Source organism: Manis javanica, chromosome 2 (genome assembly GCF_040802235.1).
Source record: "Manis javanica isolate MJ-LG chromosome 2, MJ_LKY, whole genome shotgun sequence".
Lineage (NCBI taxonomy): Eukaryota > Metazoa > Chordata > Mammalia > Pholidota > Manidae > Manis > Manis javanica.
This window is the reverse complement of record NC_133157.1, coordinates 109841873-109869094: the sequence shown is the minus strand read 5'-3', so window position 1 is coordinate 109869094 and position 27222 is coordinate 109841873. Positions and strand designations below refer to the sequence as shown.

The following is a 27222-nucleotide window of genomic DNA, read 5'->3' as shown; positions in this document are numbered from 1 at the left end:
GGAAATATTGTTAGGCTTTTGGTTGCTGGAGTTTGGGGTATTTTTCTAATTTTGTTGCCTTCAGTTGTTTTTGACCAGAACAACATAGACCCTAGAACACTAGCACTAGTGAAATAGGCAAAGTCTACTGGGCAGGTTACCATGTCACTAATAGAAAATCGTTTATTTTGATGAGCAATGACTTGATTATTTGATTGAAGTCTGTACACAGTATATATACATGGCCAGGAGGCTGCTGGAGGATGGAGACTTGAAATTCCGCAGGTTCCCTGCAACGCGCCGTGTGTGCGGCCCTCTGGGAGTGCTTCCTGCTGCGCCGATGAATGTCTGCATATAAGGCAAAGACCTACTGAAGCCAGACTTCAAGAATCTTCAACAGGAACAGGCCTAGGAAGTGGGGGTGTTAACCTGCTAAACACCCCTACTAACCAGAATTTTTGCTCTAATTACCACCTGGAGACTGGGCTTGAGTAATGCTAACAATACCTATGGGGGTCCCTTTGCTTCAGTTTTTACAGAGATAATAAACTGAGATCACATACATATATTCTGTGAAGTAAGAGCAATACATCTTTTAATTAGCAGCCAACTTAAGCATGTAAATATATTTATATATATTCATAAATAGACACACTATATAATATATATATATATATATATAGTGTACATGTGAGGAAGTGTATTTACACAAAGAGAGGAAGAGAAACAGAGGAATTTTGTCAATCATGTTCAATTCTTTTTCACCACTAAATTGGGGGATATTTTAGCTAGATGTGGCTGAGGACATTTATTATTTATCATCCATACCCTCTTTTTGTTTGTCCAAGTTTAGCTACTTCTCTTCTGTTCCATTTTGCTCTTGCCTCTTCTTAGATAATCATTCTATTATCTCATTGGCATCTTCAGTATAGGTGATACATGACCTCAAAAGCCAACAAATAGATAAAATTGGAGTATTTCTGAGGCATAAATTTGAAGAAGGCATCCACCTAGCTCATGGGTGAGCTTAGCCAACTGCTCGGCACCTACCTCCCCATAAAGTTTTGCTGTTCTTGATGCTTCGTTTCAAACGCAGTGACACTCACCAGCCTTCCAAGCATTGACTGGAGTGAATTGCGAGCTATAGCTGCATTGGTACTTTGGGGAGTGGACCTCCTGTCCACTCTACCTGCTGAGAATTACCCATCTCTGAACCTACAGATCCTCAAGACTTTTCAGGACTTTGACTAGGTGCTGGCCTAGGAATTCCAGGGGCTGTTGACTGGGGCCCCAGTCCTGCTCCTGACTCCAGCCACCCCTCACTGCCCCAACAGCCAACACTAGTCATTGACAGCTGATGTACTCCCTGTTGAGTCAGTCTCATCTCCTTTGGGGTGACCTCTGAAGAGATATACAATATGTCATTTATAAAACAGTTTCAGGAGAGGATGTAAAAATATGAAACAACACAGTCCCTGTCCTTCCTGGCAGTGGAGGTGATATAGCTGTGTGATTATAGCAGTTGACAGCCATAATATGGGATAACAATGTTTTCATGGGCAAACACTGAGGTGGGAAATAGAAAGCAGGAACTGGGTTGGAACTTTCCTTCCACTTTGCCCCATAACAAAATCCTGGAACAGCATCAGCTCTGGGCCCTGAACTTGGCACTTTATATGTGCTCCAAGAGGAGCTTAACCTAGCATAGCTTCAAGAGGAAGTTTCTATCATTATTTTATTGATGATACTGAGGAAACTGAGGCCCAGAGGGATTAAATAAATTTCCAAAGGTGGAGCCAGGATTGGAGGGCAGTTCTGGGCACCTAGCCCTCCATTCTGCGGATCCCTTGCCCGTCTTCATTCCCTTTGGATGGAGTAGAGACAGGGAGTGAGCCAAGGCACACCAGAGGGCAAGTCTGAAGTGCTGACGCAGTCTGGAGAAAACCCAGTCGATCCTCCCAGAACATGACTTGACGCACTGAACAGGGGAAGTTTAGACCAGAGGAAAAAACTTTTAACTGGTTTTCCTCATGTGCTATGTTTCCTAAAATATGAACCTTAGCTCTTGGGTCACATTCAGTGTTATCTTTGATTCTACCATGATGAGGTCCCTCACACTAAGTTAATCATGTGACTTTCATTTTAACATGAATGAAATTATTCCATTACTAGTAGCATTGTCAACAGATGGAATCGCCAGATAAGATTGCCTGTACTTGTGTTTTGGTATTTTTCTCATATACCTGTGGGTATTTCAGGTGAAAACATGAAGATTTTGAGTGTCACACTGCTACATCACTTGATTCTGTTCCTCACTCTTATCCAGCCTTCATCTCCCTGGTTTAATCTTAGTGAGTGTGTTGTGAATGATGCCATTTTTCTGTTGAAATCCTTTCAAAGAGTCACTATCGCCTACAGGATTAAACTCGAACTCCTTCTCGCCATGCAGCCGATCTGTCTCTCCAGACTTCAAGGAGGAGTCTGTTTGCCCCACACGCAGACTGTAGTCTCCACTCTCATGCGTGGAGAAACACCTGGTAGGCTTGCCAGGGCTGTTTTCCCAACATCTATCAGCAAGGCCTCCAAAAAAGCTCAGAAATTAAGTTTGAAGTCATGTGTTCTATTAGTACTGTTACTATAAATATCATTCAAGGTTTGCTGTTATCTGGCCCAGATTTATCTTTATGACTTTATGTTCATCTACATGGACTCAGGCGGTGAGTGTCTACTCAATCACCTGGGCTGTATATCATTTGAACCTTTATTCATGCTAGTTGCTCTCTTTGAAATCACCATCCTTCTTCTTTGATTTAGGATTCCTGCCCATCTAGAAAAGACAAGTATCATGTGTGTAGTTCCTTCACATTTTTAGATACCCTGTCTCTGATTGAAGGTGGTCCACATTATGAATGCTGCTCCCACCATAGAAATGAATGGATTCTCCCAGATCCCCTCACTGGCAGGATGGATACAGGCATGACCTGGGCTCTTTGATTCTGAAGGACACAGTGTGAGCACTGTGGGGAGTGTGGCAGCATCTCTCAGATCTGAGGAGGAGGAGCCTGTGGCTCCTCCATGACCCGGGGTTAGACAGGAGGCAGGGAAAGCCTCTCTGGGGAGTGTGGTTTAAGCTCAGTCCTGTGGGAGAATAAGGAGAATAAGTCTTGGGAAGAGCCTGGAGGAGAGAATCCCAGGCTTGGGAAAGAGCAAATGACCAATTTTGAGCTCCCAGCTGGAGAAGAAAGAGGAGACTTTGGAATCAACCCAGGGGAAAAATCACAGCTGATTCAAGGCCCGTAAACATGAATCATAGACAAAGGAAAGTGACCAGTTAGCCTTCATCTCCCTCACAGAGAAAGAGGAAATTAGAAAATAAAGGATTTCATCTAGAATAACTTCTCTGTCCAGTAGATACAGAAGTAATTCCGGACTTCCTTTTTCTCTCTGAAAAAAAATCACCCAGGGGCACCCTCTGCCAAGCAGACCTGATCCCAGGAGTTCAGCCTGGGCCCAGGATGATCACATACATCAGCTCTAGATCCCTGAAAGAGTTCTAGTTCAATAAAGGGGAACCCTTGTAGACCAGACGTTTGGGAGTACAGGTTGTGTTGGTAATATTTGAATATTTCTGCAAGTTATAAAATACCAGACCCTGACTATTTGAACTCTTGTTGTGGGAAATTAGCCTGTGCATGCCTAGCCTAGCACACTCAGAATGGAAAGTCCAAATTTATTCATTTAAAATGGGTAAACACATCCCCATGAGGCTTGGATTAGTTCTCTTAAATGTTTATAATGGTGTCTTATAGTAGGCCCATAACAAAAGTTATATTACTAAGTATTATGATGGCAATAACTATTAATATATTGTATTAATAATTTTTGCAAAACAGTTCAAAAGTAATTTCAATAATATATTAAACTGATAATATTTTGGTGGTATGTTCTCTGTGCCAGTCACAATAGTAAGGATTTATATTGTATCTTGCCTGAGGGTTTCAGTCCCAGGCAAGTTCACTGTGGATTTGGTGAGACTGAGAAATGACAACAGAACATTCTTGGGGTAAAAGGGTTTATACCCAGCTTTAATCTCATGGTGGTAGGTGGAGCACTAGAATCACATCTGCATCCAGCAGTCTGCAGGACCGTAATCCACTTCTGTCTCTACCTCCACTCGGAGCACTGGGAGGAGCTCTTTTTATAGTGACTCAGTCAATAATAGCTCATTGACCTATGGGTGTGGGAGCAGTAGCCTAGCAGTAGGCCAATTATACTGCCAAGTAGTTTAGGGTCAGGGGAAGATCCTGGCCATAGGAACTTCCATTTTCCCCACAACTGTATCTTATTTAAACTCACAGTGATATTCTGAAACACTACTACATTTACTTCAGTTTTACAGGTGAAGAATTTAGGTTTAATCATACAGCTGGTAAATGCTAATTATTTTCTTACTGCAGGACCTGTGTTCTTATCCACATGTTATACTGGCTTATCAGTGAGAATTGCCATTGCCACAAATAATTATTTCATTTAGCTAACTTGGTTAAACAGAGAAGACTTTCTTTTCCTCATAACAGAAGAACCACAGGTAAGCTATTTTTTGAAATGCTTCTTCAAATCTCTTCATATTTATTTCATGAGCATTACTTCATGGTCACAAGATAGTTGCTTATTCCCCAGCCATAGAGTATGCATTCTAGTCTGAAAGAAACATGGACATGAAGAGAACAGCACCAGCAGACTGTACTTGTGTCTCCTTGGTCAGAGCTGTGTACTGTGGTCTTCCCAAAGATTCAAAAGAGGCTGGAAAGGTGGGTGTTTTAGCTATTCCAGTCTTTAGACCATAAGCAGGAGATGGAGGAACAGTGAAGACTCTGAGACATGGTGAAGGTTAAGCAGTTTCTTGCCAGGCAAGGCAGGAAAAAATATGATCTAACAGAGAGTCTTTAAGCCCTGTGGAATGGGGTTTTGGAGAAAAGAACTGGTATCTAAGGTTTTAAAAACCAAAACCAAAAATTGTCTCAGAGTCCAAACTGGGCTTGAACTTGAGTGGAATTTCCAGATCAGTTGAGTCTAGAAGGTACAACTGAATCACAGACCACAAAGAGTCACAATTTACTATCAGACAGTTTTTCTGCTGCTTCTGGTCTGTTTTGGGGAAGTATGTGATGTGTTCCCTGGGTCCGGGACCTGATTCCTGTCATTTTGTAATCTCAAATGCCGTGCAATCTCAGGGCTCAGTAAATCCTCATTTACTCAAGCCTAGGGTCACCATGGGCAAGGCAGAAGAGGACTGGGAATGGATGTCGGGTTAGCCAAGGTACAGACAAACCAACTCCTCTAGAACAGAGCCTCTCGAGCTTTCATTTCCATGAGTCACATGAGCATCAGGTGAAACTGCAGATGGGGATTCAGTGATGCTAGGCTGGGGCTGAAGTTCTGCATTTCTAACAAGCTTCTAGGTGATGCTGATGATGAAGGAATAACATGCTCAGTAGCATGGTGCAAGGATCACAGCCCCTCCCTGCCTCCAACCCAAGGAGGAATAAATATTAGGTTTTTGCTCCCATGAATAAGAAATTTTTTCTTTACTTAAACTAAATTCTTTCTAGTGTATTGCAGCATTTGGACAGTCTGTGTAAAAGAGATAAACAGTATAAATTTTGTAACAGGGATGGCGGGCTCCCCACTGCCCTGGCTTGTTGAGAGGACTCCAGGTGGGTTCATTTCGCCCTAACAGGCTATACCAACCACTTTGCTCTAGGAGTCAACCTTCATTCCAAGTAACCCATGAGTAGCTAGGGTTCTTGATTTCTTATTTTCAGGTGTACTGAGGCGTAACGGACAAAATTGTAAGATATTTAAAGTTTAAATGTGGTGATTTGGTACATGTATACTTAGTAAAAAGTTGAGTTAATTAACACAAGCAAAGGGTTGTGAACATACCTTGGGTCAGAGGAAAGCGTTGGACACCTCTGCTTTAAAATCAGGGGAGGAGGAATAACATATAAGGAGAACAAAGAGAATAAAATAGAAAAGGGTCTAAAATTTTACCCTGTTTTCAAGCAAATAAGTTGGGCTTCCACAGTTTCATAGATGCCAGCAAAACACATGAGACTCTCAAGTCAAAGATAAGGTCTTTATGATTCACAGCATACTGGCAGCACAAGCTTCCCATTCATACTGGTTCCTTTTGTTCCCCCAGTTTTGTAGGGATGGTGAGACAGGCTCAGGTACTTGCTGTGCCTACAGTGGGTCTGCGTCACAGCTGAGGGTCTCCAAGATTAGGATAACTCCATCTTATAAAGAAAGCTTCCAAGCCTTTGTCCCAGAGGGAGATATTACTTTATTATACTACTCATGAAACAAATCTGTCCTCTGACCCAGAGGTAGACACTATCTCTACTTTCTAAGGCTGTTGGCTATGCAAGCATCCTTCAAACAGGGTTTAGAACAAGCATTATCACTGATATGCGAACACTGTGGAGAATTGTCCTCTCCGCTCCAATGCAGGCAGATATAAATAGGTGAAAGGGAGAGACAGATGGATTAGGGAAAAGAAATGAAAACAAGATTTCATATGGGACATCTCTTTAGGTTGTCATATGACCACTTTATTAGCAACTATTCTGCTTAGTACATAAGTCATATTAGTAACATGTTTCCCTTCACTTGAAATATTAGTGTGGTTTATACTTGTTAGCAAAGTTCTTTAGAACTTTGGGGTGGGAGGAGGGTTTCAAGGAAAAGAGGGAAGTTATTGGAGGTATTTTCTGCAGCACTGGTTCCATTACTACAATCATAAATAATAACAGTAAAGTCTTCAACTTATTGTTGCTTTCACTAATCAGCTGCTGAAAATTCAGAGCTTATCATTTAAGAAGCATTCCCTTAGCAATAAAACCTCTTTACTGCCTTCTCTTAATGAAGAGACCGTCAGGAGAGCAGGAGCAGATAAGCATCCTCAATAAGTTCCAAACACTGGCTCCCAGATGAAACTCCCAAATAAAAGCACCTTTGCCTTCCCTCTGCCCTCCACCCTCCTGCTAGGCTATTTTAGTTCTCAATGATGTCTGATGATTCTCTTCTTAATAGTACAAGAAGACTCCGTGGCATTTTTTCACACATTTAAAGAAATCTAAAAATCCTCCAAACTTCAGAATCAAAAGCTGTTATTTTGGTCTTCTCCTTCTTCGGGGCAGGTGGTTCCTGAGCTGGTAGTAGTATCAGACCTGTTGGAAATGAGGTGCACAGGAATATGAACGAGGCCACCCAATCAATTTCACATAATGTCCTAGAAGCAGGAAGGTGAGGGCTGACTCATTGAAGTTGAATCCTCGGGTGTTCTTAAAGCTGCCAATCATGAAATTAATGTGGTAAAAATCATCTAGAGAGCGTTGAAGAATAAAAAGGAACTGATAGTATATTGCCTTGAAAACTACTATAACAAGAAAAAGGTCAAATTATATTTGAAGACCCAGATGGAATAAGTACTCTTAGAGCTATGATTTTTCATTTTGATCTACAGGCTCTGTATTATTTTTCAAAGTCTCTGCAACAGCTAACAACTAGTTAACCACTTGGTTTGAGATGCATGTTTGTGTGTATGTTTGGAATAGTAGATGGGAGAAAAGCTCTTTGGATCCATTAAAGAAAAACATAATTTAATTTGTGCTATTTGCAATGAGTTTAAAATGGTATCTGAATTCCTTCAATAAAGTGAACATTTTTACAAACTGGAAAGTAGCTGGTAATAAAGAGCTCTGTGAGTTGGAATTCTAGTCATACTTTTTTCCAAATAGAAAAGCTAGTTTTATTCAAATGTAACTCATTTGATTTAAAACTCCCAGAGTTATTTGAAATGTTAAAACTACACAAAGTAAGTCTTAATTATTAAAAACTTATTAGGACTGAAAAATCACCTTGTCCATGCCACACTCACTGCTAGTATTGGCCTTGGCTAATTCTCATGCTGTATGGAAAAAGCGAATGGATCTCAGTAGATATTATTTTTAATAAAAATAATAAATTGGTCCCAACATTAACGTTAACTATCAGTGGTTTTAAAAGGGGAGGAGAAAACAGCATGAGCTCATTTTTTTCTACCCCTCAGAGATTTAAGAATCCTTCAAATTTTTCTCTCAGCAGTTGAAAGATGTAATAGAATAAGTGAGCAAATATGGAATAAGCTACTTGTATTTTTTAGCAAATTATGGATCACCATTATTCTTTTCTTCTGAAAGAACCAGGAGAATAAGATTGTTTTAAACTGACCAGACACAACTAAGTAGGGTAAAAAAGATTTTTAATGTCAACAAACTAGGAAAATAATTTTATTCCAAAGGAGGTTTAAAACTTCTGGTTTGGCTGATTTGTTCACACTGAATTTACTGTTTACTGAAATGAACTAGCTCTGTCCTCTGCTGCTTACACAGCCTGCCTGAGATGGAATTCATTTCTACTGCTTATAAGCTGTATCACCTTGGTTTAGTTAGTTGTCTCAGTCTCAGGTTTTCTGTTAATAATCGTGGTTATCATTACCCATTACCTGACTTTTACATGTGTTGTAAGAGCTTTGCTGGAATTAATTCATTTAGTACTTATTCATTTACTACTTATAAACACTCTATAGAGTTACCATAGTAACTAGTAGTTACTATAATGGTAGAGCGACTATTACTATCATTCCAATTTCTCAGATAAAGAAACAGAGACCCAGAGAGTAACAAGTGCCTTAAGCTATTAGATGTCTCCCGATTTTTTCCCCCAGAGAAAGTTCCATATTTCTATTTCTATCACTGGTAACAACATTCTCTCAATCACCCAAACATGATATTTTTTAATTGCATATACATATATATAAAATATATATATATATATTATATATATATATATTTTTTTTTTTTTTCAATCAATGTTCATGTACCTGCCACCCAGTTTATACAAAGACCAGCTTCTTTGTACCCCTCCCATATCCCTCTCTGACTGTGTCCCTGCTCTGGAGAACAGTTGCTAGGTTGTAGGACATGCTTCTCAGAGCCGACATACTCAAATCATCCTTGACCATCTGCTCAAAGATCACTCACAAGTCTCATTTTTCTTATTGAAAAATCTCACTCCCTGTATTAGTTGCCACTGCAACAAACTACTGCCAACTTAGTTTGTTGGCAGTTGGCCTAAAATCACATAGAGTTATTCTCTAACAATTCTGACAGTTCAGAAATCTGAAATGAGTTTCCCTGGGCTAAAGTTAAGGTGTCAATGAGGCTGGTTCCTTCTGGACACTCTGAAGGGAGCCCATTTCCTTGCCTGTTTTCTGCTTCTTGTGACCACCAGTACTCATTGGCTTGTGGCTCCTTCCTGATGTTCAAAGCATGTCGCTCCATTCTCTGCTTCCACAATCATGTCACCTTCTCTGACCCCTCATGTCTCCCTCTTATAAGGACTGCTGTGATTATGTTGGGTCCACCTGGATTAGCCATGATACTCTCCTTTACCTCTAGATCCTTAACTTAGTCACATCTTTAAAGTCCCTTTTGCCATGTAAGCTAATGTTCACAGGGTCAGGGATTCTGAAGTGGACATATTTGCAAGTGGGAGGGCCATTATTTAGCTTACCACACTCCCATCCTTTTTTAAAAAAAAATTACTGCTGGAGTCCTAAACCAGATCGTTATATTGTACTTCTAATACATTATCATTACCTCCTAATTGGCCTGCCTGTTCAGATGTGAGACAAGGAGGTACTGAGAAGTGTATATACATATGTGTATATATATATATATATATATATATATATATATATATATATATATATATATATATATATATATCCCCTGGCACCAATTGATGGGAGTGCCAAAAGATGCCAGAGGATGTTTTTGTTCCAACTTTGTACTGAGTTACTAATTTTATACTCATTGTGCATGGAATGTGTAAAAGTGTCCCCAGGCTGTGCTTACGTGTTATTCATTTCCAGGCAAATGTCAGCACTGGCTAGGGAGAGGGGGCTCCCATGCACTGCATCACCTGTGCATACCGTCTGTCCTCACCGTGTCAGGATACTTGCTGCAGCTGGTTTCCTCTAATATCAATCCGACACAGCAATACCAAATCCACCCTTTTAAAACAGGACATTGGCTCATTAAAAAACAATAGTAAAACCGAATGAATGAAATAAGTGGTGGGTCCCAACCACTTACAGTCATGATTCTCAAATGTATTCAAGTTGAAAAGTAACTGGGAGTCATGTTGCTTCAGGAATGTCATAAACAAAAAAACCCCCAAAGATTCTGGCCCCAGATAGACCCAGGGTTAAATTCTGACGCTTGTCTTAGCAATTGTACACCCTTGGGCAGAATGCATGTCCTTTCTGAGCTTTGTCCCCTGATTTGATCAAGAGGATAAAATGAGATATTAGATGCAAAGCGTTTAGCACAGCACCTGGCACTTGGTAGGGTGCTCAAATATCTTAACTCCCTCCCTCTCCTTTAGTGAAATAATATGCTTTTTACAGAAAACGATGAAACATTAAATCATTCAAACTTGAGTAATATTTGTAGGAGACTATGTGATTACATAATATAAAATATAAACTATGAGTTCAAGTTCTCAAGAAAGAAAGAGCTATTACACTCAACCCAGTTAGATAATTCTACATTTTGGATAAATAATCCTTTGCTATTTTTCATATGTGACATTGACGAACATTTGCCAGCAGATGAGCAATAGAAATGGTTGCCAAACATATAAAGAAAATATTGTGGATAGAAAAATTGCCCAGAATTGGGGGTGCAGGTGGGGATAGCTTTACTCACTAATTAGATTTTTAACAGATTGAAAGAGTCTGACACTATTTGATTTTAACCTTAGAACACCTCAGTACAAGTCACAAAATAAAAATATTCCTTAGGAGTGGAATGTGAAGAACCCATCAGACAAAAATCCAGATTGTTTATCCTAACCTTCAAAATGCCCTACATTTGTTTCCAACTTGTCTTTTCAAAGTTTTTCCCTGGAAACTCTCTGTCTTAGTAAGATTAGTCGGAAGGCCCCTGGCAAATTGTCTTTCTGCTTATCATTTTGCCTGCTTCCCTTTTTCACGCCAATGTGAACTCAAGTGCCACAGCTCCACGCCATGAGGAAATGCAGACTGGGGGTGATAAGGTCTTACAATTTTTCAAGGGAAGCTGGAACTCTGGAATTTGGTGTAAAATTTCCCAATTTTGAAATATTTACAACTAGTTAAAAATGTTTAAAAATTGACTGTGCCAAAAAGAGAGAAAATATGTAAAATGAAATAAAATATAAAATTTGGATGAGCCAAAGAAAACATGCCTGCAGACTAGATTGAATCCCCAGCCTCTACTGAACAACTCTGGCGCTTGAAAATCAGTAAGATCCAACTCAAGCATCGCCTTCAACGGCCAGAGTCTCTGCCCACAAGTTTGCCTCCTGGATTCATCTTCTCGAGCCGTCTTCCCTCCCTCTCTTTAGCACCTATTTATGGGCTGGTTTAATCTGTGATTTAGTATTTCTTCCCTAAAGTTCTTGAAGGACTAATCCTCTATTGGAAAGGCTTTTGTTTGTACTTTTTTTCTTAACTCAGAACATACTGCATTTGCTGGATGAATAAATTCCTCATGTCAGAGCTCCTTTCCCAAATTCTATGGACACAATGATCATCGTCTGTTTATCCAACGAATTCTTTTTGTTTATTTTTACTTCCTCACACTTCTGCAATTTGGCAGGAAGTCATCAAAAATATTTCTACCTTTACGCCAATTCAAGGACAGCACAGTTAAATGCAGATGAAAACACATGAATTTAGTTACTCTACCCGCCCAGCCTGATGTATTCTCCCATACACACTGGACCTACAAAAAAGATTGGGGGTAGAATTGTTTGGGAAGCTTTTTTGGAGTTACTTGTTTCTAAGCTGCCTTCATCATCTTGTTTGGGGTATTGACACTTCCTGTTACACTGGGAAAAAATCTATACTCAGTTATAATATCAAAAAGTTCTAAACTAAACCCATATTATTTATGCTCAGGAGGGCATATTGTTTGGATTTTATGTACCATAGCTGGCTTCCATTTGTGTGGGAAACTAAGAAATGTCTATGTGAACTGAAAAAAAATTCTAGTTCTTCTCTGGTTCATGCCCTTCCTTCCTCAAACATGTCCAGTGCATCCACTTTAGTCTTCGTTGTGTTGGTCCATTACTGGTCCCAGTGGCTTTTGTCCATAGTTTAGATCATTGCCCAAGTTGTGCAGCGAAGTACTTCTGCTTTTATAACAACTTTGGGCTCTCTCAATTTATGGAGGTAATAAGGCACAGCCAGAGATCCTAAGCGTCATACAAAGGATGTCTGGAGCCTATTTGTTTTCTCACCTATAAGAGGGAGCAGTAATAATGGAGTCACTATGAATTCAGAGACTTACATAAATGACATGCATGAAAAAAATAATAGCTATTATTCATTCTCCCTTCCTTTTCTCCTCCTTTGTTCCTTTCTGAAGTTTGACATTTGCAGAGTATGGCCGCCCCTCCTCCGAAAGGATGTGGAATCTGGAGAAAGGCATTTTTATTTGGTTCCACCCCATTTATCATTTCTCTCCATGGAGCTACCTCAAATATAGTTAGATATTTCCTTCATCCATTTATTGATTCTACAAATATTTCCCCTTTAAGTCATTTGTAGAATGAATAAATGAAAGCCATGATGTCAGTTGGGTCTATTAAACTTCCAAGATAGATCTTACTACATTCAGTGCATTGAAACATAATTTACTAATTAGAGTGATGATGTCAGAGTAATTTTATGTTATTCTTGAAAATGGCAAACTTTAAATTCAGGAAGGAAGAAGACTTACTGGTTACAAGGTGCAAAATTAACGGGGACAGTTTTGTGTGGCCAAATTTAACCATGAGCTAAGTATGAGGCAGCACTAGGGTAAACAGGAAAGGGAAGTCAAAATTGTATCAACATGTAAATCACAGTACATAATCATATAATGTGTTACCTTAAGTCTGATCCTTACAAAGTCTTAGCATTCATTCATTCAAGAATGAATTGCTGCCACTGAGGACCTCAGTGAACTAAAAACATGGGAAACATCTTCGATTAGTAAATCTAATACTGGATCTGGCTTAAGGAGTGACTCTGCAGGAGAAAATGGGGTCTAAAAGATGTCACATCTTACCAAGGGAAATGATAGGAGAATAGTTTGGCCTAGAGAACAGAAAGCTAAGGAACAAATAATAATTGACCTCAAAATACAAAGGATTTCAATGAAAAAGACAATGAAAGGTTTTTGATGACCACTTCTTGGCTGTTAACACAGAAACCGACCAATACAGAGAGCTTTCTGATGAAGCAAAGGAAGATGTTCTGGAGGGGCACTAAGACCCAGGAGTTCTGTGGAAGCTCCCACATATTCTGTCCAGGAGGTCTCTGAGCAGAAAACCATCAGTCACTGTCAGAGAGTTTTTTAACGTTCATCCACATAGGAAATACGTGACACCTAATTATAAGGCTAAAAGAAAACTTCAAAGAATCTGCCTGTGTTATCCCTCCCAGACAAACAGTTCAAAAGGTTGCTGAAAATAGCTCTTCACCCTTTAGTTTAAAATATCCAGAGAAAGAGTTTACACCCTGCCCTCTGCTAATATATCATCCTGTCTTTCTTTCTTCGAGCTAAGTGTCTCTTGATGCTATCCTAAATTATGACCCAGAAAAATACAACTGACTAAACACTTCTGGGTGCCCACCTATTAAAGAAAGCCTGAAATGTTAAAAACCAACTTAGAGATAGTTATTTCAAGTCTGGTTGAGTCCAGTGAATTCCCATTCCCAGTACACAAATGATAAAGATCATTTGCTTTCTTTTATAGTCACCCTTGGGCAAAATTTTATGCCAGAAAAAAATATATCCCTTCAATTAATTAGAGTCATTTCTAAATTCTTTTATTGGAAAAAGACTTGTTAATTAAAGGTTATATAGATTCTTATGTGTGAAAGCCATGGGCTAGGAGAGCTGAGTGGCCTGTAATTAAAAGTTAGGATGAGTCTGCTGGTGAACTACAGTTTCAGTTGGAACTTGTTCTGTAACTCCAAAAATCATATAATTCATCATCTGAATTAGAACACTCCTGAGCATGAACAGTTGAGCTATTAATTATTATAGCAGGATGACAGGCATAAATTGGCACTGTCCCAGAGAAACTAGGATGTGCGGTCACCCTACCTATGACTAAATCTAACAAGCAATAAAAAGATGGGAGGAGCTCTATGAATTACACTAAAAAATGAATTTCTCTGTTGCATGTGCTCTATAGGCAACTAGTATGTCTACTTTGAAGATCTGTTACCATAAGATCAGGAACAGTATTGCTGGGCAAGGATGAATTTGTTTTTACACTTTTTACCAAGAAAATGCTCGCTGTCAAGGACACTTCTCTTAAATTTTTCTGTGTGCTCAAAGAAGCATTGTTAAAAAAAAAAAACATGTCAATTGCACTACCAGAGATCATGAATTAGAACATTCTAAACTCACCTCCCACCAGATTATGATTATTAGCCTAACTCAAACAGCACCCGTGCATTCCTCTCTGTACATCACAATATGTTATGCTTTATGCCTGAGAGCCCTGAATCAGTAACTTAGCCTTCGTGATCAGATGGTTTATTTTCATGGCTTAATCACCAAGCAAATTTTCTGGGTGACTGCAGCACAGTGTTCTTAAGAACAATTCTTCTTCCAAATGAGCATTATTTTATTCCTCATATATATCACTCTTCTGAGAGAAGTACTTATTTTAAATGTCAGACATCTGGGCAGCTAGTGCATAGAGAGTATGCTCTCAGCTAGCTCTAACTGCCGTTTTTATTCCCCTTGAACACCTTTCCTTCCCATTTCTCCAGTTACCATCCCACTTTAGAACATCTGAGGATCACTTCACAGGCCCAGCTTCCTCATCTGTAAAATGAAAGGTTTAGCCTAGACAAGGCTTCAAGTTCTGCCTAGCTTTAAATCTCTGCAATTAGATCTCATTGCAACCATTGCAAGAGCTTCTCAAAAATGCTCACCACCCTTTATTTGCTCCCTGCTTCTGTTCCCTAGCATATGATGTCATAGCTAAGAGTCAATGTGTTTCAAATGCCATTTTCATTTCTAAGTAATTGGCTCTGGAAACAGAGGGTCTCTTTATTGCTGAATGTAACTAAGCTCGATTTCTTGTAGAATGTAGGACCTCCAGAGACTGATTTTCTATCTGCCCAGGTCTCCTTCAGCTTTCCTCATGGAGGTCCCTCCTGTGTAACCAGCACACAGTTTTCAAGGCTTCAGCTGAAGTTCATTTATACTCCTGTCCCAATTTGTAGCCTTCCTCTTTCCTTTACAATTAATTTCTATCTATACTTACATCAAAATTCAAAAAACTTTTCTTTTAAATATTTTACCTTGATCCCTTTCTGGTGACTATTTCTGCATTTTATCAATTTTCTGGGTTTTTAAACATAATGATAACATTTGTTGAACAAATATAGGCAGAAACACCATCTGTTTTCAAGGCACTAAGGAAAAAGCTATGAGCAAAACAACCAAACAGTGGATGTTCTTGCCCTGTGGGAGCTTTCATTGGATGGAGAAGACAGACTATAAGCAATAAATGAATGCTAACCAATAATGGCAATAATAATTAGAAGCAGAAAGAAGGAAAGAAGGTGACCAGAGAGTATATTGGGGCTGGAAGAAATGAAAATCTGGGAGAATAGTTTTCCAGGGAAGATCAAGGGCAAGGGCCTAGAGGAGGGAACAAGGGTTGAATATCAGCAAGAAGACTGATGTGGCTGGAGCCACACCTACACAGTCCTCTGTCCTCTTTGCCTTCATATTGCCCACTGCTGCCCTCACTTTCTCTGATTTGGCCACTTTGGCTGCCTTACAATTGTGCAGACACATTAAGAACGTTCCAACCTCAAGCTCCTTGCACTTGGAATGCTCCGTTAGCAGATAGGCTCCCACTTCCTGTCTCCACTTGGGATCCCAATGAAATACCGGTTTCTAACTTTCTCTTTCCTTACCTGGCTATACTTCATCCAAAGACATGATTCCATGTGGATCTGTATGATGCCTGTCTCCCCCTGGTAGAATAAAGTTCTGTTTTGTTCATTGGTATAACCTCAGAACCTGAACACTTGCTGGCATATAGGTGGCCCTCAATAAATATCTGCTCCATGATCAATCAATGGTCATCAAGTCAACAGGCTCTTGCAATCTGACAATTTGGACTCTTTGGCATTCTGTAGTATAATAAACTTGGAAACACCTGAAACAAGTTGGGAAGCTGATTGTCCTAATGATCTGCATGACAAAAATTGTTCAAATTTGGGAACTGTAAGATGCCTGGAAAGGGACTAGCATAGAAATTGCAATGATCATGAAATGGAGTCTGTGATTCTCCAAGAAAATAAGGAAGGAAAAGCAGAGAATTCTCAACCTGCTATTGTAGGTGACTGTGGTCAATAAGGATATGGTATGATACTGCAGGGTCAAACCTCCACAAACAATAAATGAAATACTAGAACGTGTTTTTCAGTTTCTGCAGAGCACTTTTGAACTGAAATTGAAGACTTCTATGAAAGCCTTGACTTTCTTTTTTAAGGTTGTAGCTTCTTTAAGACCTTAACACTGACTTATTCAACACATTCAAAGAAAAATACTGTTCCTCAAAAGAAAAAATGTAAATATTTATCTTCAGCAGGCTGAAAGTATTAATGGCCATAATCACTAACTCACCAGGCAATCCAAGCAAAACCAGAAATAATCACAATCCAATGGAGATGTTGTCCAGCTTTGGGGAGGATAACAGGACAGAGACTAGAATAGACAAAAGAGAATGAAGAGATGTTTGCAAATCTAAATAGAAATTGTTCTAACAAACTACTTGCGGAAACAAATCTAGGTCCTTGAACTCTCCCATCATGGTCAGGGATTCCCAGTCCTAATTATTCTCATAGGGCCTACTATAGACTAGACTGTGTCCTCCAAAAATTCAGTATCAGAGCCTCAGCGTGAGGGTGTTTGGAGGTGGGCCTGTGGATTGAGGTTAGCAGAGGTTTTGGGTCCTCTGCAGGCATCTGTGAACCAGGAAGGGAGATCTTACCAGGACTCAGTCTTGCTGGCACCCTCCTGTCAGACCTCCAGACTTCAGAACTGTGAGAAAATTAATTTCTGATGTTTAAGCTGCCCAGTCTGTGGTATTTTGTTAGGACAGCTGTTATCTTTTTCTTCTTCAGAGGAAGCACCCCAGTGAGGCAATGCCTACCTTCCTACACTCAGGGATGAGAATTAGCTGGCAATCCTACTACAAAATGCATTTCTGTGGGCTCTGGTGTCTCACTGAAATTAAGCACGTACCTATTTGCCCAAAGAATGGGAAAGAAACTTTCAGTTACAAGCTGGATAAGTCTGTTCTAATTTTGTGAGCCCCAATTACTGGCAGCAATCTTTGAAAACAATAATTTACAAAGGATATAATAGTTGCACCTTTCCCCATATTTGGTATAATAGAAACATCAAAAATAATGTGCTTTGCTGATGCTTTCTTTCTGGCATAGTATCTGTTGTTCAGACAGACTCTTCGATTAAAAGAGCAGCTGGTTTTTCTATGAATCTAATAATGGCGTAAAATAAAATACAGGTGCTATGTTTAAGGATTTTCATGGTTGTAATTGGAGTCGAGTGGGTTAAATCACTTAGAATACCAAAGTTTCCCACAAGTTTCAGCCTTACCTAACTCTCAGTTATGTCCAGCCAGGGCAACTTGGGAGGACCCACCTCCCAAAAGTGGGATAATTAGGGAAAATTCAATGGAAATGAGTCCAGGGAAAATAACAATAGCATTGGGGATCATCAGTTGCAAAGAACAAAAACTCGCATTAACAAATGCAAGTAAAATTAGTATTTATTGTAAAGATGTATGTAACCTCAAAGAATGAAAAGAAAAGCATACAGCTGAGCCATCAGGCATATCTTCTCCTTGTGCCCTTGAACATTAGGCACTCCTGCTTTTTCTTTGTCTCTTCTATTCTCTGGGCAGATCTATTTTCTCCTTTAACTCATTGCTTTCATTCTCAGCCACTGCAGATTCCACGTCTCCCAATTCTTTGTCTTTTCAATACTACAGTTCACTTTTGGTCTCTCACTGTTCCTATCCCACATTCCCAAGAAATCTGTCCCATCTTATCCAATTAGCTTTGATGGCAGAATGGCAGCCAGGTGCAAGGCACAAGGGCTGCAGGCTGAAACACCTGTGTCCAAACACTTCCTGTGTGTTTATACTACATTTGCCTGGGACTAGAAGATGAGGTCCTATGTCTTTCAGTATAATGACACTGAACTCCATGAGGTCCCGTACTCCTCGGAACATGTCCTGAACACCTTACCAGCAGCTCCACCTGCCGATACCAGTAGGTATGGGAGCAAACTGAAAGGACTTCTATATTCAATGTAAAGCTTGGGCTTGGTTCAGCCAAAATGTACAGTTAAAACTCTCCTTAAAACACTGAGCGAAAACTTGATTTTTCATTTGCAAACTACAAATAGCCATTCAGGTAGTTACTGCTGGAATAAAGAATCATTTCCCAATCTATGTTGATTTGCCTGCCACCAGAAATGACACTGGATATTCATTAAAAAAATAGAAATTTAGGTCCCTTCTAGGTCTCCTCATTACTTTTGACTTGTGTACTACCATAAAATAAACTGAAATTGAACCCAGGAACTACTATTTAAGTTACTAGAGCCTACTGCCATTAGATTCTTCTAGAACCTAGATGACATTCTAGATGTCATTAGCGTATCAAAAGGGACTGAGAGACCTATAGGTTGACCCTCGAACACATTGTGTTAGGAGTTAGAGGTGCTGACTCTCACATGCAGTCAAAAACCCACATATAATTTTTGACACCCCATGAACATAACTACTAATAGCTGACTGTTGACCAGAAGCCTTATTGATAATATAAGCAGTCAATTAACACGTATTTTGTATGTTACGTGTAATATATGCTGTATTCTATAGAAAGGAAAATGTTTCTTCAATCTGTCACAAATCTCTAAAAAATTTTCCCATATGTTTATTGAAAAAAATCCACTCATAAGTGGACCTACAGTTCAAACCTGTGTTGTTGAAGGGTCACCAGTATTACTTTTTGTTAGAAGGCTAAATATTAGCAGATACTGGAGGCCTGGAAATGACCTGTGCTAAGAGCCTATCCCATGTAATGGGCACAAATAGATAACATGCAACCAACTGCCCCTATTGTTGTCTGTAGGTCAAAGATAAAAGAGTCAGCCCCCATCATTTCAGGAGAGCAGGAAGGGAGGAAGAGGTAGGTAGAAAGAAGCATACAATAAAAGTACATAGACTTTAAAGACCCCTTGAAAGCAGGGCCTATCTATAAGGAAGTTATTTCATTATCTGGACCTCTTTCCACTTTCATAATTTTTATCAGTATCTGCCATCCATTCTATAGAGATCAGCAGTTACTAGAATCATTAGACTTGGTGAAAATTGGTTCAGGAGGCCACAGCTCCTAAAAGCAAAAATTCACAAGGATCTCACTAGAATCCATGGAATGAAGACATGGGTTTATCTGAGCCCCTAGCTGGTGCTAAGAATATTTGAGGATTAAAAACTCCAGGCCCTTTCAACTGGTACTGCATCTAAATGTTGATTCTTTAATTTCATTGAAAGAGCTAATTGATTGAATTTTGAGTTAAATGTCTTTCAATTTAACCTTTCCACATGTAGTTCTTAAGCACCTACTGTGTACCAGGCCCTGTGCTGCAGACACATCAGTGTTAGTCTAGCCAAATAAAAATACAGGAAAGCCAGTTAAACTTAAATTTCAACTAAATATTCAAATATTGCATGGAAATACTTATGCAAAAAAATTTTTTCCAATGGTGATCCTAACTGGGTGTTCTGTCTTCTCATTTGCTGGATCTGGCAGCCCCCATCGATGCATGAGACAGATGCAATCCCTGCTTTCGGACTGCTTGATGGATTTCCCTTTTATCTTGAACTCTCACAGTATAACAAATTGTCAGCCATACAAATGTGGGACTGATACTTCCTTACCTAGAACACTGAATAGCTGATATTCATTACAAAATCCAATTATTACATGATTATACCCGTACACCTTGGGTTTTCTCATGCAAACCCAGGCTGGGTGTGCTCTAACAGAGGGTGTGACCCCAGGGACTGCACGTAGAGGGGGAGTCACACCCTCCTGCAGGCATTTTTGCCACAAGCCCCATCAGGTACTCACAGGAAAAACTGGGAAAGATCTGAGAAATCTGGGATGAGGGGGGTCCCAGGAACTGAGAAGCAGAGGACACCATGTGAAGAAAGAGAGTAAGTCAGAGAAATGCAGAGATCTGCCCATTTCATGTGCTAAAGGCCCATAACACCTTGGGGACCCTGAGACACCAGAGTGTCCCTAAGTGCCCAAGTTATTATGGGATAGGCCTCTCAAAATGAACCGAAAGCATCCCAATTCAAATCACTCCCCTGGCAATTTCAAACATACAGTATTCGAAATCATTCTCCTAATTGTCCTTTCACTATTTCTTGGCCACATAATCCACAACCACCTAAATTTTTTTTTCAGCCCACAGTTTGGCAAAGTGGATTATAAATTCATTCCCATTGTTAAGCCATGAGAATTAAAAATAAATTCATATCCTACTGTCATAATCTGTATTACAGAATCTGGCAACCCTTCCTTTCTTCTCTTTATTTTCTATTTTCCATTAAAATCCAAACTGACATATTAGAGACAGAGCAAAGGAAATAGCCAGTGAGCCTTGGTAAACAGGGTTCCAGAAAATATAATTTCCTATGGTATCTTTTCTTATATTACCCTGGGCCCAGACAATGACCAAAGTGTTCATTCATCAAAATGAAATTATACTATCAAAGAAAAACACAATTATTTTGCCTTTTAATGAGAAGAACTTGTATTTTCTGTTCAGGGAAACAGTTTCTGAGTTAAGTATCTCCCAAGACAATAAATAACTAAGATTAAGGCAATCTTAAGTAATTGTGTGTATGATAAAATGGATGAAAATGTTCAGGGACTTGCATGCTGGAGAGTAAATTTTTACTAATTAAGTTGGTGACCTATTAGTCCAAGAAACAAAACTTGATTATGAAAATTATTATTCATTTGTTATGCAAAAACCTTCAAATTGCCAAAGTGAAAAACCTTTCTCAGGCAGTTAATAGTAGCTTAGTTTATACTCTGCACATTCTGTTTTCCCCCTGGAGATACATGTTATGCTTCTTTGTAGATGCTGCAAGATGATAATGACCAGTTGGGTTCATTTGGGCCCTTTTGGAATTTACAGGATGTAACTTATCCTCCAAATTGACTGAACTTGGGATGGAATTTTGATGATCCTAAACAGATAAAAAACAGAGAATATTTTCCTTGTAGGTCCCACAACAGTTACTAAATTTAAAGTGCATTGCACTTGGTATTTAAATAAATGAACTGACAGCTGTAAAAAATCACCTACATAATACTGTGGAAGGTGACTGATATTTACAAACAAGTAGATCCTCAAGGACACACATCAGAGAGAGAAGAAAACATTTCCACATAATGTTTTTCAATTATTTCTTTTTCTTCTTCCTTGAAACACAAGCCCAAGGGAACTAGCCTCTCCTTTATCCTGACTAGTTCTACAGCTAAACAGACATTCTAATGAAAGGAAGCTGTCATCTGCAACGTGCTTTTCAGAACAATGAACTTCCTTCTGACCACATTATGCACTTGCCATGATCTCCTCCAATTTAGTGCATTTGAGCCTGTAAGCCGCAGGAATCAATGTCACTGAGCAGTCAGGGGTAAATGAAATAATTGTCTACCAGTTGTTTTATTAAAGATTGGGCAGCTGGACTAGGCTCCAAGCAAATGCATCTACGCCCCTGGGGATTGCTGAAGAAGGCTGTTAGAAGCTCTAACTTAAAGGAGCACTCTTAGAGGAATATATTTTTTTTGACCAAAGCATCAATAATATATTTTGCTTCCTGTAACATGCAGGTGCCTGGGGAAAGCAAAGCAAATAAAAATTCCCTGCAAATAATAAAAATCCACAGTGAGGGTCAACATTTCCATCTTCAGCAGGTTATTCCAGCTTGAATTTGCCTCTTTTTAATCCTGGATAATTTCGCCAAGAGCACAGCAGTCCTTCTCGTTCGTGGAAGATGAATTCTGTGTTTTCACAGTTTGGTGATTGCACACTCTGGTGCTGGAATGATCTGGATGTTAATGTTACTTTTCTGTTATTTATTGTTGAAAGAGGAAAAATATCTCCTTGTACCCTTTGCAGTGCGTAATGTCAAATCAGAACAATGAATCAGCACTTAAAAGTTATTTTCCCGAATAGAGATTGGCAAGCAAGGATCAAAACGAATGAATAGCAATTACATCTTGCTGGAATAAGGTGCTCTTTGTCTATGGGAAATGGTGTGAGCAAAGCCCCTTAACCCGTCAGAATCCCTTAAAATGATAAAATAACATAGTAATCATCGAATATGTACTAGACTGATGTGCCCCTGATGGTTTCAGATCCTTGTAGAGGATCCCAAAATTACCCTCCTGATAACAGTCTCATTGTACTGGCCCCAAGAAAAGGTAGCAAGAAACAATAGCACTTTATGGTCCCAAGGCCTGAACCCAAAGACAAAGCCAGTTCTGGGGTCTCCCTTTTTGCCTCACCCTCATATGTGTTTAATTAGTCTGCAAGAAGCCAGATACTACAGTGTCCTGGCAGAGAGCACGATCTTTGTCCAGACTGCCTGGGTTTATTCCTAATTCTGCTACCAACTAGCTGTGGGACTGCCAGCAACTCTCGTAACTGCTCTAGGATTCACTTTCCTCATCTGTAAAATAGAAATAATACTCATATTGGCCTCGTGGTGTTGAAAGAATTAAATGAGTTACTGTTTATAAGACACAGTGACAGATTTCTTTAAAAGTATTTACTAAAACAAACCAAAGCCCAAAGTAAAGACCTCCCAGGGGAAACTGTGAAATCCCCAGGTTCAGAATTATCCTGTGCTGTGAGAATGAGGTCAGACTGAGGAAATTTTCAAACCAGTAAAGCCTACAGATTTGCCGTAGTCATACATTCTAAAAATATCTCTAGAGTCTCAAAGACATCTGGTGCTTGGAGATTGCCTAACCAAAAGTTCTGTGATCTGACTTGGTACCCTCTTAACCCACGCTACTGTGAAATCTGGGACCCTCGGGTTTGCAGAACTTCCATACATCAATCCTGACTTTCAGGGACATAGTGGCGGGCATTTGAGCAGAGTGGTGATTTATTCAATACAGTCCTAAAGGTAGGGTATTATAATAGAAAGGACATGAATTCAAAATCAAATTAAACTGGGGCATGACCCATCCCTTACCAGAAGTGCAACTTGGGTCTCAGTTTGCTTATTTGTGAAACAAAAGGTTTGGGGTATATATGTGAACCACAGCCTGTTTCCTGATTTTGAAGGGTTTTTTTTAAAGAGTATTTGGTGAGCTATTTCAGCATTTCAAATAACCTAATGGAAAACCTTCACTCACTCAAGATAACACTGTGGGAGCTTACAGAAACAAGTTCCACTGTTTAGTTGGTTTTCTCTTTTTTTGTCCTATTGGCAAGAATTTTATCACCTTGGTGCAGCGACGCTGGTTGTCTTGTGCTGATGAGAAGTTCTGAATAGCAATATGTATGTCACCAGTTGTAAGAGATGGAAAACAATTTAAAGATTATGACAGCAAGTGCATTGGTTTTAGACAAAAATCTTTCAAAACATTGAACTCAAAGGAGAAAGAGAAATAATAAAAGGAATCCTAAGTAGCAGAGAAGTTGAGATTCTGAATTCTTCAAGGCCCCTCTGAGCTCCAAAATTCCACGATTATATGGTTCTAAAGACCCAGGACATAAAGAATAAAATAAAACGAATTGAGTTAGATGACAGAGAATAATATAAACCCTAATCAAGAAGAAAATAGGAAGTAAAGGGCTAGTTGGAAATGCACGTGGTAAATTACAAAACATAAGGAAGATTCGTTTTCTTCCAGAGGGAGAAATTTGAGAAGTCATAATAACAAATTAAAACAGACAACGGGTTTCAAGGGGTAACTTATTAAAGCTGACATAAAGTAGTGTGATGACAAAAATGCTAATAGAAACATGGATCTGCATACTGAGAAGAATCTACTCATCAGTAAATAAAACACAAACCCATTTCTCAGAGTGATGGTGCCCAGGGTCTGCGGTGCCTGCCTTTACTGGCTTGAGTTCAAAGATACCATCCATGGAGGGTAGAGTAGGGATGAAAATACTCAAAAAGACAAAAGAAGAGGATGAAATATTCAAAACTTGTTTAAGAGAGAAACAAATCCAATCCTGATTATCTACACTATGAGTTCTTGATTATATTTGCTCCCATATACAACAAAAAAGACAGGAGAGTCTCCAGTGAAAGGAGACAAAACTCAAAACTGCAGTTATATATTTCAGGAGCCAGAACAAAATGTGAGAGAGATTATCCAAACTGAGATATGGCCAGCAGCAGTATCTTTTCCAAGTAAAAATATGTTTAAAATTGTTATAGTTAACTGATTGATACAGCAAATGGATGTTTATGATATAGTAGAAAGAGTATCAATTTGGGAATCAGACTCCTGCACCATTTTCATTAACAGGTTATACCATGTGGAGTGAAAAGTTGTATTCATTCTTTTCAGCACTCATTCATCCCTTATCAGGTAGGCAGGTGCTGTCGGCTACCATCCAATTTTTTATCTGTAAAGTGAGTGGAGGAGACGGGATGATTCCTGAATGACTTCCTGCTCTACCAATCTTTGACTAAAACGTGAATTGATAGAGTGATTTCTTATCTTCTGTATCTCAAACAGGATAGCAATTGAGTCTGATTAATTTACCAAGAGTTTCTCCAATTCAACATCGTAACTGGACACAGAAAAAGTTGACAGAGAAGAGAAAAAATATAGAACACAAATATTAAGATTATTCAGTTAAAAGATGGAAAGTATTTCTTGGAACAGGACTATTTGAGGAATTTATCATGAGAGTATAGAAGGCGGATATTAAAAATTCCTTAAATCACTTCTAAGTAGTTTTAAAATGATCAATAATTGTAATTTGTGATGACAACAAATGGTCTACATATGCTTAAAATATCCACCTGTCATAAACTTATCTATCGTACTGTTGAAATATTTTACTATTTTAAATGAGTGCTTCGAGAAAAAATTAGATCAAATTGTAAGTTAGTTTCTTTGGTACCAATGTCATATGGACACTAGACTCCTTTGTTGGTAAGGTTAGAGTAAGTGGATACACACCACTGATGTCCAGAAACCTGGGCTCTATTTCTGACTCTGGCATGTGATTTTAGACCCATCACCTTTATCCTCTAAGTGACCTGTTTTACCCCTTGATCAAATGAGGACATTAGACTAAATGGAGCCAGGTTTCTGACAAGTGACAATTCAAAATCCCATCCAATTACTCAACCAGCTGAGAGTCTAGGATTTCCAGGTAATGGTTAGCCCTTTCAATCAGTTCTGGAAGTGACTCTGTTATCCAGTGACATATGACCTAAATGGCAAGTTATCTGCCTCTGCCTCCTCCTGTTCCCCAACACATGCTCAAAATTCAATAGTGCATCTCTGCTAGGATGCCAATGACACACTAGCATTTGCAAAAGGAAAAAACGGGAGATGCACAGCCGTCACTGGCCCACAGCAAAGAGGGATTCTTGCCAGGGGGCCTTGTGGGAGGATCCTGCCAGGACAGCGGGGGAAATTTCTTAATTAGACTCTCATTCATTTTTTCTGCAAGGAACTCACTCATCCCTTGTTGTCCATCATCTGTCCACTGGGAAGACCCTCCTAGTCCTTTATCCACCAACCACAGTTGAAATTATGAATTGTGGCCACTCCTCCGCAGAGAATGCACAGCTTTCTGGTCATGCAACTTTGGGGTTTCAGGGGTGTTTCAAACTCAATTTTTAGTTGAGACTTCTCATTTTTCAAACATTTTCTAAAAATTGACTAGATTTTTTCTTTTTCTTTCTTTTTTTATTTATAGTAGAAACATTCCCAAATTTCTTCCTGGATGTAATGTTTCTGATTATTTCTCTGAGCCCTGGACCCACACTTATATCAACTTAAGGACACCTACTTGGAGGTCACTTGAAATAATAGGTGGGAAGGCAATGGCCTTTAATCTTCAGTCTAACCTTTAATCTGATGTTTGCTGAAAGCCAAATCAAGTTCACCTGTGGCATCTACGCAGCTTCAGTCACTCACTAAGGCTCTTAATTTGTGCCTCTGCCATCAGCAACACATGACATCCAAATTTTCCATAGAAGGGGAAAGAGCATGCAAAATCAGGATTGGGAGGTTAAGTCCAGGAACACATTACTCCTGACATTGGCTAGAACTCAATAACTGGAAAAGAGATTGAGAAACAGAATCTAGCTTGGTATTGCTCAGTAGTTTCCGCAATGATTCAAATATGCTGCTTCCACACTGTAAAAACGGTAGACATTTGCCGCACGTGGCTCTGGAGCACCTGAAATTTGGCTAGTGTAACTGAGCAACTGAATTTTTAATTTTACTTAATTACAAGGGATCTAAATTTAAATAGCCACATGTGGGTAGTGGCCACCATCTTGGCTATTGCCAGTTCTTATTTTCCAAAGAAGAAGAAAGAAATTTGGTGACCAGCAAGCCAGTCTCTGCTCCAACTGGGGACAGGTCCATCTGTGCTAGCAAGTGAGAGTAAAACATCTCTGGGTGCATTTCAACTATATTCCCTATGTTGTCTTACAAGTATGGAATCATCCCCACCTTTTTTGTGCAGGCTTACCAGGAGAAGCTGAGAAAAACATACCACCTATATTTATAGTGGATTGTTTGAAAAGCCGTATGCAAGGAAATTATTCATGTTCTGTATGTAAAAACAGGAATTAAAAGTGATAAAAGGAACCTTCTATGGGTTTGCCTTTTCCCCTGTTTCATGAATAAGGAACACGTTAATCTTCCCATTTTCAATTCTAAATGAGTTACAGATAGGCTTCAGATAGTTGGAGCTTTTTCATATACAGTATTTTGTGTGAGAGAATGTCATG

At 39.2% G+C, this 27222-nt stretch overlaps 1 long non-coding RNA gene across 1 annotated transcript in view; it reads right to left on the bottom strand.

Moving 5' to 3' along the window:
- Window positions 1–6573: 6573 nt before the first annotated feature.
- Window positions 6574–27222, bottom strand: part of LOC108407115 (uncharacterized) — a 33182-nt gene continuing 12533 nt past the window's right edge. The window contains exon 4 of the long non-coding RNA XR_001855649.3: window positions 6574–7211. This is a non-coding gene — a long non-coding RNA (uncharacterized lncRNA). The remainder of the gene's footprint in view (window positions 7212–27222) is intronic.